We start from the raw sequence: 17047 nt of genomic DNA on the forward strand, positions 1-17047 counted from the left end.
TCAGGTCAGAGGGACAGGATGGAGGGGGGTAGTAGTAGAGGAGTACGGGCGCCTTTTCGTGCGGTGTAGCGCAGAATAAACAGTCCGGAGGCCATAGGGGTGAACTTCCAAGGCTTTACTCACTTTAGAGATGGCAGAAGGAAGGTGACACCCTGCTCCCCGCGGAGTCCTGCGGTCACCAAGGACGGAGGTCCGACAACCTCCGAGTAAGTCCAGCATTCAGTCGGGACCCTACACCAGAGTGTTCCTGAACTACAGACCGAATCCTTTCCTGTCCGTGTGCATGCAAATAGGCCGGGTCTCCCTCTGAGCTCCTCTCAGAACAAGGGCACGGGTGGCAGCTCCGCTTCATCCGATACCCGATGGGATCCTCAGGGCCTACCGGGCTTTCCCAACCAGGACTTGAAGTAGCAAGGTCGGGTGTCGGGGGCCGGAGTCCCTCTGAATATATCAGCATGGCGAGGACAGGTGGCGTACACCGCTCCGTCTGCATCCTGCCTGGGATCCATTTGCTGTGGAGCCACACTCTTAAGCTCCGGGCCTTCTTGGTCCTTGTCATTGGCCGTGTTGAGACATTCCCCGTCTGCAACCTGCCCCTCGTCCCAAGGCCAGGGTACGAGGGCTGTGTCTCCCAACCCCGCAGGCCCACACAGGATCTGCGCTCCAGGAGGGATGTCACAGTACACACAGTATTTGACAGCACAAAGACTAGCAAAAGACCAAGACAAAGATGGCTTTTTATTAAATATGAAATTTAAAGTGTAACTAACTTGTAGGTCCTCCACCCTCACCCACTAACTGGTTCCCCTAACTCTTGGTACCCCAGTCTCCCTGTAACCAGGAGGGCAGCACCTAGTGCATACTAGCCCCCTCTGGTGGAGAAATGTGGTGTTGGATGCAAAGGTTGGGTCACGACTATCACGCTGTTCTTACCTCAGAGGAGGAACACTACACTCCATTGGAGAAGTGCAGCATCCCTGTGGCGGTCGAACCCTCAGTCAAGCAGGAGGAGGCAGTGGTGTGCAAGAAAAGAGCTGGAGTGAAGAGGATTCAGATCAACAGGGTGGGCCATTTACATGGATACACCTAAATTAAATGGGAATGGTTGGTGATATCAACTTCCTGTTTGTGGCACATTAGTATATGGGAGGGGGAAAAATTTTCCAGATGGGTGGTGACCATGGTGGCCATTTTGAAGTCAGCCATTTCGGATCCAACTTTATTTTTCTCAATGGGAAGAGGGTCATGTGACACATCAAACTTATTGAGAACTTCATAATAAAACAATGGTGTGCTTGGTTTTAACATAACTTTATTCTTTCATGAGTTTTTTACAAGTTTATGACCACTTATAAAATGTGTTCAAAGTGCTGCCCATTGTGTTGGATTGTCAATGCAACCCTCTTCTCCCACTCTTGACACACTGATAGCAACACTGCAGAAGAAATGCTAGCACAGGCTTCCAGTATCCATTGTTTCAGATGCTGCACATGTCGTATCTTGATGGTATGGTGTGGTATATGGAGTACAAAGATAGTGGGGCCATTCTTCATCAATGATACCTAATTGCCACTGGATATCTGAAATTGCTACATGATGATGTGTTGCTCTCTTTATGCATTGAAGATGGCACGTTCCCTGAGTTTTTCCAAAAAGATGGTGCACCACCACATTATGGGTGTCAGGTCCGAGCATTCCTACATAAACAGTTTCCTGGAAAGTGGATTGGTCATCGTGGGCCAGTTGAATGTCCACCAAGGTCTCCCGATCTGACCCCTTAGACTATTATCTTTGGGGTCATCTGAAGGCAATTGTCTATTCTGTGAAGATACAAGATGTGCAGCATCTGAAACAACAGATACTGGAAGCCTGTGCTAGCATTTCTTCTGCGGTGTTGCTATCAGTGTGTCAACAGTGGGAGAAGAGGGTTACATTGATAATCCAACACAATGGGCAGCACTTTGAAAACATTTTAGAAGTGGTCATAAACTTGATCTCCTGGATACAGCCTTGAATGTCTATGATTGCATATTTGGATCAGCTTCTGTTCAGCTTCCTAATTCTGTCTTAGCTTGTTTGAAATTTTCCCTCAGCTCACTCCACTGGTTAGCAAATACTCCACAGATGCAATCAGATCCATGTATAAGGAATAAATGTTGAAAACCATAGAGTCATTAAGGGTACCTCAACACTGACCAATAATCTGGAACAAGCTTTCCCAGAACACTAATTTCCCAAAAGTCACCCAACCAATGAGAAAAATGCTTGTTCGTCAGGTAAAATTATTTTTAGGCTTGCTTGAAAATAATTGTTCTCAGTAGCAATTGTTTTTGTAAACAGGACATTTGCTGTCAAAAACAATCATATTTTATGCTCAAGGAACAATCATGACATTTCACATGGAAGTGTGATTGGCCGGTTTAAATAGGCTATGAAATGACCATCAATTGGCTTGCATGTAGCCAATAAATGGTCGTTTAACAGTTCACCAGTGTAAATGCAGCCTCAGTAAATGTCTCCACAGTTTTAAAGTGCACCCATGGCTTCTACCTGAATCAGAATGTAAGAATTCATTTACTTTTCAATGAAGTATGAACAACTCAATAATACGGGCAGATTAGTTTTCTAAAACAATAGTAATGTATGCAAAATTGTATCCAAATAGCCCCAACTTTTTTTAAGAAGTTACAAGAAGCATGTAAATCCATTTTAAACAAAAATAAATAAATAAAACTGTCTTTTAGCTTATAAAGATAAATGAGTTCTAAAGGCAAAGCATAAATCTTGGAGTAAAAGAGAGGAAACAAAAGCGTCTTATTCATCTAGCGCCAATTAAAGTTCAAAGCCGAGGATATATGAGAACCATCTGCACTAACAGTTAATGATTTGCATTTCAACATAAATACTTATGGCTTGCCTTTTGAGGAAGCCAAAAATTTCTGCTACTTTTCTGACGTAAGTAAGCATAGAATTTTAATTTCCATATTGCATATTGCTTTTAAAGTATTATCGGTTTGAAAAAAATATTTTTAATTAGGTACGCAAGAAGATCAGTGCAATCTCTGCGTCTTTTAACACACAATAATATAGCAGCACAGCTGTCTTTGATTTGCCTTCAGTAATCAGTAATGTATTTTCTATAAAGCTTATAAGCTGAATTCATAGTAGTTCACTGACTAAAATGTTGATAACATAGACATCCAATAAAGATAGGAAATTTAGAAACTTAAGTGTGATGAATTGTGTAAGAAAAAGCCAGGCCTTATTGCTCATATTCAGCTTTCCATTTCTTAATTTTCCTGTTAGAAAATGGACTGGACGCAATGGACAAGAAAATACATAGGCCACAGCTCATCAATAGTGATGAGCGAGCACTAAAATGCTCGGGTATTTGTTGCTCGGGTTGAGCAAATTGGAATGCTTGAGTCCTCGGCCTTAGTAACGAGACCAATGTAAGTCTATGGGAAACTCGAGCATTTTTCCGGAGGCTCCCCCTGGTAGTATGCAGAGAGCCTAAATTGCCCAAATCGATGGGAACAGTGCTCAAATTGCATGAAAACAGCATGGGGAAGACAGAGGTATTACTTCACTTTTACGGACTCACAATAAAACATACAAAAACGAAACCAAAATGGATTTTCCTGGGAAATATGTTAAGGAACATCCTTTCCAGGGTAATGACTTGTATATTAGGCAAAATAAATAAACAAAAACAAAGATTCTCCTTCACTCCTTGGGCTATGTTCACACGTAACCTTTTTGATGCGTTTTTGCACTTTTGCATTGCTTTCAACCAAGACAAATGCATTCACCGGGAAATGTCATTTTAACATTTTGCAACATTATCTGGCCATGTGGTGTGTGACATTTGAACAGCATGGGGAAGACCCCTGGAAGCATCTCTGACTCCCAGGGCACTGCCTAAAACTGTAGTCATCTCATCACACATGATCCTATATTACTGCGCTAATAATAGATATTTTTGGCAACGCGACAAATCTTAAACTCCTTTTAAAAAGGGCGAGGTGTATGTCAAGGGACGGGGAAGTGGACGTTATGGTGATGGTGATAGTGCACGCAGGGGCCGTGGGCAAGATGAAACTGTGCCTGCTGAGGGAGCACAACAAACACCCATGTCTTGTCGAACTACCTTCCTGTCCCAATTTCTAGGGGGCCGCGGAACACCACTATTGAAGCCAGAGTAGTGTGAAAAGGTTGTTGGTTGGATAGCAGATAAAGTTTCCAGTCAGTTTGCCACCACCACCACCCTGTGTTCCACATGGTCCAGTCTCAGTAGATGTGAGTCTGGATCACATTATTATTATTACTTTATCGCCATTTATTCCATGGCGCTTTACATGTGAAAAAAAGGTATACATTGCAAAAATATTTGCAATAATCTTGAACAAAAATGTGACAGCGACTGGTACAGGAGAGGAGAAGAGAGGACCCTGCCCACGAGGGCTCAGTCTACCAGGCATGGGTGAGGATACAGTAGGTGAGGTTAGATCTGGTTTTGAAGCGGTAGGGTGGAGCGAGGTTTACTGCAGGTTGTACGCATGTCGCAAGAGGTGGGTCTTCAGCTTCCTTTTAACCCCTCCGCAACCCTGGGATTTTCCATTTTTGCATTTTCGTTTTTTCTCCCCTTGTTCCCAGAGTCATAGTGTTTTTATTTTTTGGTCAATATGGCCGATTGAGGGCTTATTTTTTGCGGGACAAGTAGTACTTTTGAACGACATTACTGGTTTTACCATATCGTGTACGGGAAAACAGGAAAAAAATTCCAAGTTCGTTGAAATTGCAAAAAAAGTGCAATACCACAGATGTTTTTTTTTTATTTTTTTTACCACGTTCACTAAATGCTAAAACTGACCTGCCATTCTTATTCTCCAGGACATTATGAGTTCTTAGACACCAAACATGTATAGGTTCTTTTTTATTTAAGTGGTGAAAAAAAATCCAAAGTTAAAAAAAAAAAAAAGGGGAGCAATTTTCCAACACCCGTAGTGTCTCCATTTTTCGGGATCTGGGGCTGGGTAAGGGCTTATTTTTTGCATGCCGAGCTGAAGTTTTCATTGATATCATTTTAGGGTAGATCTGATGTTTTGATCGCCCGTTATTGCATTTTATTGCAATGTTGCGGCGACCAAAAATCGTAATTCTGGCGTTTAGAAATTTTTTATCGTTACGCCGTTTACCGATCGGATTAATTCTTTTTTTATATTGATAGATTGGGCAATTCTGAATGCGGCAATACCAAATATGCGTATGTGTTTTTTTTTTTAATTATTTTATTTTGAATGGGGCGAAAGGGGGGTGATTTAAACTTTTAAATTTTTTTTATTTTTTTTATATTTTTAAAACATTTTTTTTCACTTTTTGCATGCTTCTATAGTCTCCATAGGAGACTAGAAGCAGCACTTGTCTGATCGCCTCTGCTACATAGAGGTGATCTGCTCATCACCTCTATGTAGCAGAAATGGTCCTGTGCTATGAGCGCCGACCACTAGGTGGCGCTCATAGCGATCAGCACATGACAACCATTGGGGTCTGCTGCAGATCCAGGGTTGTCATACCCACACATTGGTGACCCGCGATCACGTGATGGGGTCACCGATGGGCGGGGTAAGTGACGCTCTGCCGGCACGGAGATGTTAAATGCCGCTGTCAGAGATTGACAGCAGTAGGATGAAGTAGGTGCCGGGAAAAAATCTGCGCTCCTCCGTAGTGAAGAAATTGGACGAGAGATTGTATAATTAAACAATCTTGTAGTTTATTGCTAAAAGCTACGATTACTACGCGTTTCATGGACGTCCCGTCCTCTTCCTCAGGTACATAGCTGATGATCAATTTCTTCACTACGGAGGAGCGCAGATTTTTTCCCGGCACCTACTTCATCCTACTACAGACAACCTTACAAGATCCCTAGGGATTCTGTGCTGGCTGCAGCCCTTCGCTACTAATTCTTACATGAGTTGTGCATTACACAAGTTATAAAAGGTGAGCACATTTTTTTTTACCTACTTGGTTGTTGTTGGATAACAGCGCTATTGTGCCCCTATCTTTCTACTTATTTTCAGAGATTGACAGCGGCATTTAACATGTTAACAGCCACGGGTGGATCGCAATTGCATCCGCGGCTGTTGCGGGCACATATCAGCTGTAATAATCAGCTGACTTGTGCCCAGTTCAGTGTGGGCTCAGCGCCAGAGCCTGCGCTGAACAGGGGGTGACAGCCTAGTGCGTACTAATACGCCACAGGCTGTAAAGGGGTTAAAGGTTTCAACAGTAGGCGAGAGTCAGAAATGGTGGTGTAGAGCGTTACAGAGAAGGGGGGATGCATGGGAGAAATCTTGTATGCGATTGTGGGAAGAGGAGATAAGAGGGGAGAAGAGAAGGAGATCTTGTGAGGATCGGAGGTTGCGTGCAGGTAAGTACCGGGAGACTAGGTCAAAGATGTATGGAGGTGACGGGTTGTGGATTTCTTTGCATTCCAATGTTAGGGTTTTCAACTGGAGTCTCTGGGTAATGGGGAGCCAGTGAAGGGATTGACAGAGAGAAGAGGCCAGGGAAGAGCAAGAGGACAGGTGGATTAGTCGGGCAACAGAGTTTAGGATAGATTGGAGGAATGCGAAAGTGCTAGAAGGGAGCCCAGAGAGCAGGAGGTTGCAGTCACCGAAAAGGGAGATGATGAGTGCGTGCACTAGTATTTTTGTAGATTCGTGGTTGAGGAATGTGCGGATCCAGGAGATTTTTTTTTTACTTGGAGTCGGCATTTTTCTCACCCTGATCCTGCTTCCTCCCACCATTCTGAGTGCCCTGAGACAACTGATCCCACACTTGGACACTCTGAAGAGCTGTTTTGTTCATCTTTCGAATTATAGGTTATAGCTTCTCGCTCGGGAGGGAGGCATAGCACCACAAGCCACAGACACAAGGCGGGCAATTGCTCCCCGGAAAACACCAACATGACGGAAGTTGCCAGTACAACTGTTAGGTCTTCCCGAGTCTGGTTCTTTTTTTAAAGACTGTTTAGATAACCCCAAAAAGGCCATTTGCAACATCTGACAGGCCAGCATCAGCAAGAGCACCAAATCTATCAGCCTTACCACCACCAGCATGCTCAGGCACATGACAGAAAGGCACCTGACTAGCTGGGCCAAACACCAAGGTCCAGAAACAGTGTCTGCGGGTGACACCACTGCCTCTTCCACTGTTGTTTGTGCACGCCTATCCCCTGTCCATGGTGCATGCGAAGATGCCTCCTGCCCTGCACCTGTCATTGCAGACTTGCAACCATCACCGTCCACGTCCTTGTCCCTTTACAGTGTTCAATTGTCCCTACCACAGTCCTTGGAATGTAAGCGCAAGTATGTAGCCAGACACCCACCCATGGACTGCAATACTAAACAGCCACATTTCTGGACTGCTTGCACTTGAAATGTTGCCGTTTAGGCTCGTGGTGGCGAAAGCTTTCCAAAACCTCATGGTGGCGGCGGCCGGGTGTCCATACTTGGCCCCAAGTCACCACTATATCTCCCGGTATCATCTTCGCCTTCCACAAGCGCGAGTCCCAGAACATTACCCGTGCCCTCTCCAGTGCACTTAATTGGGAAGCACCGCCTAACCACAAACACGTGGACAAGTGAATGTGGCCAGGGATGATACATCTCATGGACGCATGTCACTGGGTTAATATTGTGCTTGGTCTCCTAGACAATGACCAAATTATTCATGATGGTTGGATCATCCATCTCCTTAGCTTTGTGTTACTTGGAATGCAAGCACAAGTATGCAGCCAACCACCCACCCTCAGGCTGCAATACTAAACTGTCACTTTTCTGGACTGCTTGCACTTAAAATGTTGCCTTTTAGACTTGTGGGGGAGGAAGCTTTCCAAAACCTCATGGTGGCGGCGGCAAGGTGTCCATACTCGGTCCCCAGGCACCACTATTTCTCCGGGTATCGTCTCCGACTTCCACAATCGCCAGTCCCAGAACATTACCCGTGCCCTCCCCTGTGCACTTAAGTGGGAAGGACTGACTAACCACAAACACATGGACAAGTGAATGTGGCCAGGGATGGTTCATCTCACTGACGCATTCCACTGGGTTAATATTGTGGAAGCCGGGACCCAGTGGGTCAATCAGGGTTATCTTTACATTTTAGAGCTCCTGCACCACCTCCTCCTCCTCCTTTTCAGCCTCCATCTCCATCACTTGATTCATTTTTTCAGGACATATTCCAGATAATTTACTTAAACTTCGTGTGTGCCATTAACAATAAGCATAACTGTATTCTTAGGCGACAAACCGCACACCATTGTTGAGTTGATGAAAGCTGTATCAGAGAACTTGGTGTCAGTTCTGAAGCTAAGCAAGCTTGCACATGTACCATGCCTGGCCCATGTGCTCAACTTAGTGGTTCTGCAGTTTATCAAAATCTACACGGGTCTGCCATAGCTGCTTGTGGAAGTATGCTGTGTGTGTGCCCATTTCAGAAAGTCAACTACAGCTTCCGCCACCCTGGCAGGGCTTCAGCAGCGTTTGCAGCTTCCAACTCACCGACTGGTGTGCGATGTGACTACACATTGGAAATCAACGTTGCAGATGTTTGGAATGATTTTGAGCAGCAGAGAGTAGTTGTTGAGTACCAGCTCCAACACATCCATTGGCATTCAGGTCAACCACCGCACATAATATATGTGCCCGCCTCCAAAACTCTAAGGACTCCACCAAGATGGTGAGTGGCGATGACGCCATAATTAGCGTCATCATCCCGCTTCTCTGTCTACTGAAATGCTCACTGCTCAAAATTAAAGAGGAGGCATTGCAGGCGGAGCAAGGAACTATACAGTGTGATGCTACCTGACCCAGCCTCATCTCATCTCAACGCGGATTGGGTGATAATGAGGAGGAAGAGGAGGAAGAGAACATAGACAGTTATACTCTTGGTGAGAACAGGGAAGTCTTGGCTGTGGCCAGTCTGGCACACAAGGCCGACTTTATGTTCCCCTGTCTTTCTCGTGAGCATCGTGTTGTACGCATTTTGGGCATTACAGAAATCTGGCACGGCATGAGAGAATTCTTGGAGACGGAGGTGTGAGGTTCTGATTTAGGGACGATGTCTGTCTTAGAACAGTTGTTGAATGGCGGGCACAGGAGGGGTGATACACAGAAATTAGGGAAGAGATCCAGGCCGGTGCAGAACTGTGGACAGCTTGGTGGGTGAGAGAGATGAGTTTATATTGTTTTCTGCACGGATTATTTAATCTAACCAGTGCAATGACTTGCACAGGGTAGAGGCGTCGGTGAAGCAACTTGATAGAAATATGACCCTGCTGCATTCAGAAGGGATTGGAGAGGAGATAGTTTGTTTAGAGGGAGACCAATCAGAAGAAAGTGCCACTAGTAAATAAGAGCGACAGTAAACATTTTTGCAGTATCAAAGGTGAGAAAAGGTCGACTTATGGAGAAGTTTTTAAGGTGCAGGTGATATGAGAGATTGAGTGATTTTCCACATTGAATAAAGGAAAGTTGTGTGACAAATATGACTCCAAGATAGCAGGCGTGCCGAGTGGCAGTTATGGTGGCAGCACCTAATGGAAATTGCAAAGTCAGGTATAGGTAGGTTAGTAGAGGGAGGAAACCGAAGGAGTACATTTTTGGAGATATTAAGTTCAGGCTCTTGTTGAAACATTATAACAAAAAAAAAATTAATATCTGACAACGCTGGTGGCAGAGGTCACAGTCAGAAAGTTCATTGGATAACCAAAGAGTACAAGTGAGGAAGACACAACCAGATGCGGCAGATGCAGGAGAATGCTGTCAAAGGTCTGGGACTGTTTTCTCAGATCCTCCCAGCGCCCAGGCCCTGATACATGGAATACTCTGACAAGGAGGGAAAAGATTTGGAAGATGCAAGCTGGACACATGGCATGAACTGTCTTTCTATGCCTTGGAGCTCCTGGCTACTAGCGTTTTGTCAGAGAGAGTTCTTAGTGCTGCCAGGGGCATTATAACTAGTGTTGAGCCACACCCGTAGTGTTCGGGTTCGGTTCGGTTCGTCGAACACCGGGATGTTCGAGGAACTGTTCGTCGAACACCTTAGAACACCGTCGAACACCGTTAAAACCAATGGCAGGCAAACAAAAACACATATAAACACATAGAAAACACCTTCAAAGCTGTCCAAAAGCTGACAAACTGCTCAGAAGACACTCTCTTTAAAAAAGCCGGCCGGCAATTCAGCAGCGGCATACACCGGTACCCGACAATTTAGACAAGAAGGAATAGAGCATCATACATAAATTAGATAGATAGAAACATGTCAGTCACATATATAAGAAGTACAGTGACAGTGTTGGTTACTGTACTTGTCATTTAGTGTTAAAGGATTTATTAAAAAAAATATTAGTGTTTTCATGCACCGTCTCTTTAAAAAAGCTTCAGCTCTGCTACATTCACATGACAGGCTGGGCAGCAGCAGAACGCTGCCATCCAGCTTGCCATGCGGCAGACACTGAGAAGCGCAGGCATGCTTTCATTCCTCAGTGTCTGGCTGTGACAGCATAAAGATGAGCCGAGTTCCTGTCCAATAAACTCAGCTCACCTCATGCACATCACTGACAGCGTGGGAAAATTCTCCTGCGCATGCGGTGAGTGCAGGAGAATTTTCCCACGCTGTCAGTGACGTGCATGAGGTGAGCTCCTGTCCAATGAACTCGGCTCACCTCATGCACGTCACTGACATCGTGGGAAAATTCTCAGCGCTCAGCGCTTGAGCAGGAGAATTCTCCCACGCTGGGATGGCATTGAGATGACAGGCTGGATCGCAGCTGAACGCTGCCATCCAGCATGCCATACTTCATAGACACTGCAGAGCGCAAGCCTGCGCTCTGCAGTGTCTATGAATGATGGCATGCTGGATGGCAGTGCTCAGCTGTGATCCAGCTTGTCATCTCAATGCCATCCCAGAATGGGAGAATTCTCCTGCTCAAGCGCTGAGCGCAGGAGAATTTTCCCACGCTGTCAGTGATGTGCATGAGGTGAGCAGAGTTCATTGGACATGAACTCGGCTCTTCTGGTTGCCGTCACAGCCAGACACTGAGGAGCGCAAGCATGCCTGCGCTTCTCAGTGTCTGCAGCATGGCAAGCTGGATGGCAGCGTTCTGCTGCGGTCCAGCCTGTCATGTGAATGTAGTGGAGCTGAAGCTGTCGTGGGTGTTATGATCTGCTACAGGGACTAAGGAAAGACAGGAGAACTGTCCCTACAATAGAACTAAACTAGTTCCCTACGATGTAACGGGGAACCTGATCCTGCGATCAGACCCGCTAAAGTCCTCGGCTAGTCTGAACGAAGACCTATAGATGTGAGGGAGGGATCCCTACAAGAACTAGGGACTGGGATAAGTTGGACACCTCCTAGCAGAATTAGTAGCTGTCAAAGACAAACACACAACAAAAAGCATAGAGGTCAGAAGACCTAGCAAAACTAACAGAGAACGGCAACAGAGCACCAAGCTAGCTCAAGAGTAGTAAATACAATGAAGTCCAGCAAGACCAGGAGGGCGGAGCCGGATTAAATAGGCAAAAATGGTCATATGACCAGCAAACTAAAAAAAACCTAACAGGAGAGTTCTAACAGTACCCCCTCTTCTAAGAGGATCCTCCAGATCCCCTAGGACCAGGCTTACCAGGAAACTTCCTGTGAAACGCTCTGACAAGTCTGGAAGCAGAAACATCATCCGCCCTCACCCATGAGTTATATTCAGGTCCGAAACCCTTCCAAGCTACGAGATACTGCAAACTCCCTCTATACCGTCTAGAATTTAGGATGCGGGAAATTTCATATTCCCCGTCCTCCACCACCGGAGGAACAGTGGCAGAGGCGTCACCATCAGACACATCAGCTTTTTTCAACAGAGAAACATGAAACACCGGGTTAATCTTCCAGGACGTAGGAACCTCCAACCTAACAGCAGATTGGTTAACTATCTGAAGCACCTTAAAGGGCCCTACGAACTTGGGACCCAATTTTTTAGAAGGAATCCTCAATCGCAGATTCTTAGAGGACAACCAAACCATGTCACCAACAGCAAACAAAACCTCTTGCCGTTTCCTATCAAAGTACCTCTTAGATTATTTGTTAGCCTCCTGAAGATTACCACGCACATCCGTCCAAACTCTCTCCAAATCACCGGAAAAACTCTCCTCCTCAGGCACAGCCGAAACCAATTTGGAGAATGACCCAAAAGACGGATGTCTCCCAGAACAACAAAAAAAAGGCGAACACCCAGCAGAAGAGGATGTATGGTTGTTAAGAGCAAATTCAGCAAGTGGCAGAAACTCAGACCACCCCTCTTGATTGTCTGCCACAAAACAACGCAAGAACTGCTCAACATCCTGGTTCTTCCTTTCTGTCTGGCCATTAGACTCAGGATGATATCCAGATGAAAACGACAAATGAACTCCCAACCTGTCACAAAAGGCACGCCAAAAACGAGCCACGAACTGAGGTCCCCTATCAGAAACAATGTCAGTAGGAACACCATGTAGTCTGACAATTTCCTTGACAAAGGCCTTAGCGAGTGTCTTAGCACAAGGCAGTTTGATGAAGGGAACCAAGTGACACATCTTGCTAAAACGGTCCACGACCACCCAGATGACCGTGAAACCTTCAGAGGGGGGAAGGTCAGTAATAAAGTCCATAGCCAGATGTGTCCAAGGTGCACTAGGAACCTCCAGAGGGCAAAGCAACCCCGCAGCAGGAGCATGCGAAGACTTGGATCTAGCACACACAGTACATTGGCGCACCCACTTAATGACTTCCTTCTGCCATCCAGGCCACCAAAAACTGTGACCCACAAGTCTCTTGGTCTCAGAAATTCCTGGATGACCTGCCAATCGAGACTCATGACACTCAACAAACAAATCTCTCCTAAAGGTGCTAGGCACAAACAACCTCCCATGGGGAATGTTAGATGGGGCATTCTCCTGAGCTTTAAGAATCTCATCCTCCATAACGGAGTCCAAAGCAGCAATCACAACACCTTCTTGTAAAATGCTCTCCTCTTCCTCCTCAACACCGACCATGGGAGAAAAGCTGCGAGACAAAGCATCCGCTTTAACATTCTTGGTACCCGGGATGTAAGTAACGGAAAAATTAAACCGCGAGAAAAAAAGTGCCCACCTAGCCTGACGGGCTTTCAAGCACTTGGCAGCATCAAGATAGATCAGATTTTTATGATCAGTGAAAACCTGAATGGGAAATTCAGCACCTTCCAAGAGGTGACGCCAGTGTTCAAATGCAAGTTTAATCGCCAGCAATTCCCGATTACCAATATCGTAATTAAGTTCAGTCTCAGAAAATTTTTTTGAAAAAAAGGCACAGGGATGTACTCCATCCTTGTTTTCCTGAGACAACACCGCACCGACCCCCACCGAAGAAGCATCAACCTCAACCAAAAACGGCTTAGTCACATCAGGCTGCATAAGGATGGGAGCAGAGGTGAACCTCTCCTTTAGAAACACAAAAGCTTCAATGGCCTCAGAAGTCCACTGAACCGCATTAGCACCTTTCCTGGTGAGATCGGTCAGCGGTTTGACAATAATAGAAAATTTTTTTATGAATTTTCTGTAATAATTGGCGAAACCCAAAAACCTCTGTATCGATTTCAAACCAATAGGCCTAGGCCATTCCTGCACAGCTTGAACTTTAACCGGGTCCATCTCAAAACCTTCACTGGAGATAATGTAGCCCAAAAAACTAATTCTCTGTACAGCGAACTCACATTTCTCCAGCTTAGCAAAAAGCGAATTGTCCATTAATAACTGTAATACCTCACGTACGCTCCGCCAATGAGACTCCAGATCAGGCGAATAAATCAGAATGTCATCCAAATACACAACCACATTTTTGCCGATTAAAGGTCTAAGAATGTCATTAATAAGATTCTGAAAAAATGCTGGAGCATTGGTAAGACCAAAAGGCATAACCAGATTCTCAAAATGACCCACAGGTGTGTTAAAAGCAGTCTTCCATTCATCACCCTCCTTCATGCGCAACAAATTGTATGCCCCCCGGAGATCAATTTTAGAGAACCACTTGGCCCCCACTAACTGGTTAAATAAATCAGGATTCAATGGCAGTGGGTAAGGATTGCGTACAGTAATTTTATTAATCTCACGAAAGTCCAGACAAGGAAGTAAACCGCCATCTTTTTTTTTTACAAAAAAAAATCCAACAGCCACAGGAGACTTGGAAGGCCTAATGTGACCGGCGGCCAAGCTTGTCTGTATGTATTCCTCCAAAGCATTTCTCTCAGGAATAGTAAGATTAAATAAACGACTTTTAGGAAGAGTCGCTCCAGGGACAAATTCAATGGTACAATCATAGTCTCAATGGGGAGGCAAAATTTGTGACTCCTCCTCAGAAAAAACTCTCCAAAAATCCTGAATAGGTACAGGTAATTCCCCTTTTTCCACCGCAGCAATACGTCCGTTACAACACTTGTCATAACAATTAGGGCTCCAGGACTTAATTTCATTGGTAGACCAATCCAGTACAGGATTGTGCAATTTTAACCAGGGTAACCCCAATATTACTGGAGAAGGCAAATTATCCAATTCCACCAAATCCAAATTTTCTTGGTGAATACCATTAATAGTGAGGGGAAATTCACAGACCTTATGAGTAACCTTTGGTTCCACAAAATGTGCTCCAGAACAGCTACTCACGTGTTGTTGGAGCTTGGCCACCTCCAGAGAGAGTCCCTGCAAGCATTGAGCCAAATCTTGAACCGAGACCATGATGGAAAACTGGAGGTCTTTCCTTAGAGAAAATTTTTTTTTTTTCTTTTAGGGCTGGACTTACTGTTATGATCTGCTACAGGGACTAAGGAAAGACAGGAGAACTGTCCCTACAATAGAACTAAACTAGATCCCTACGATGTAACGGGGAACCTGATCCTGCGATCAGACCCGCTAAAGTCCTCGGCTAGTCTGAACGAAGACCTATAGATGTGAGGGAGGGATCCCTACAAGAACTAGGGACTGGCATAAGTTGGACACCTCCTAGCAGAAATAGTAGCAGTCAAAGACAAACACACAACAAAAAGCATAGAGGTCAGAAGACCTAGCAAAACTAACAGAGAACGGCAACAGAGCACCAAGCTAGCTCAAGAGTAGTAAATACAATGAAGTCCAGCAAGACCAGGAGGGCGGAGCCGGATTAAATAGGCAAAAATGGTCATGTGACCAACAAACTAAAAAAAACCTAACAGGAGAGTTCTAACAGTGGGAACCATGGAAAGGTAAGGATGATGTTGCTTTATTATTTTACTTTTATTGCAGGAGATCGTTGGCTTCAGTTGGAATGGGCGTGATGGTAAGTGTGGTTTAATTTAGAACAATAAAGAATTGTGTCTTTCAATTAAAGGACTTTATTCTGGGTGTTTGTGTTTTTTTGTAACTTTGACTATGGGGTTAGTAATGGCGGTGTCTTATAGACGCCTCTCCATTACTAACCTGGGTTTGCTGTCAGCTGGCATTATAAGCTGACATCAACCCCAACCCTATTACCCCACTGCCACCGCTACAGGGCAGTGGGAAGAGCGAGGCTAAGTGCCAGAATTGGGGCATCCTATGGATGCGCCATTTCTGGGGCGGCTGACGGCTGGTGTTTCTAGCCTGGGAGGGGGCCAATATTCATGGCACCCTTCTTGGGCTATTAATATCAGCCCCCAGCTGTCTGCCTAGCCTTTGCTAGCTATTAAAATAGGGGGGACCCCACGTCATTTTTTTGGGGGTCCCCCATTTTAATAGCTAGTAAAGGCTAGGTATTCAGCTGGGGGCTGATATTAGTAGCCTGGGAAGCTCCGTGGGTATTACCCACTTCCCAGGCTTCAAACATCAGCCCAAGCCATCTGCTTAACCTCCGCTAGAGACTATAATTACGGGGAACCCCAGGCCAATTTTTTTTTAAATAAATCCTTTATTTTAACACTAAATGACAAGTACAGTAATCAACACTGTCACTGTACTTCTTATATATGTGATTGACATGTTTCTATCTATCTAATCTATGTGTGATGCTCTATTCTTTCTGTTATAAATTGTCGGGTACCGATGCTGAATTGCCGCCTGCTTTTTTAAAGAGACGGTGCATGAAAACACTAATATTTTTGTTAATAAATCCTTTACACTAAATGACAAGTACAGTAAGCTACTCTGTCACTTTACTTCATATATATGTGACTGACATGTTTCTATCTATCTAATCTATGTGTGATGCTCTATACTTTCGGTTCTAAATTGTCGGGTACTGGTGTATGCCGCTGCTGAATTGCCGGCTTTTCATGTTTCACTGTGAGCACTGTTCCCATCGATTTGGGCAACCACTGTAATGCCACAACCACCATGGCTGTGGCATTACAGTGAGTGGCAGACAATCCCTGCATGACTGGTGCTCTAAATAGCGCCAGACATGCAGGACACGCTTTTGGTGCACGAACAGTTGTCGAACATATCCTCGAACAGACGAATTTTTTGCAAATCGTTCGCGTTCGTCGAACAACTCGAACACCGCCCAAAACAGCTCGAATTTGAGATTGGCGAACCGTTCTAGTCGAACACCGCTCATCTCTAATTATAACTAATAAAACTGATAGGTGCATCCGCCTGTCAACTGAAAATGCTGACAGGCTGACTCATAAAAATGAACAAGGGCTGAATTGGGCAAGACTTCTCAACACCACCAGATGATAGCATCAAACATAAACTCAAATCCAGTGGTTATTTTTTGGGGGGTTTATTCCCATGCACCCCTTCACACCCAGACATGGGTATACCCTTCAGGAACTGTTCTATTTTATGTCGCCCTCCTCCTTCTCCTCATCTTCCACCACCATATCAGCAGGGAGACCGTGATGCAACACCCACATAGTTTTTTTAAGGGTGTTTCTGATTAGAGACGAGCAAATATTTTGATATTCGTTTCGGATTACAATCGCCGCTTTTGCAATATTCACTAATTTAATTGTCGAATA

The sequence above is a fragment of the Phyllobates terribilis genome, unplaced genomic scaffold, assembly GCF_046119375.1.
Source record: "Phyllobates terribilis strain yellow unplaced genomic scaffold, ASM4611937v1 Scaffold_11__3_contigs__length_659146591, whole genome shotgun sequence".
Lineage (NCBI taxonomy): Eukaryota > Metazoa > Chordata > Amphibia > Anura > Dendrobatidae > Phyllobates > Phyllobates terribilis.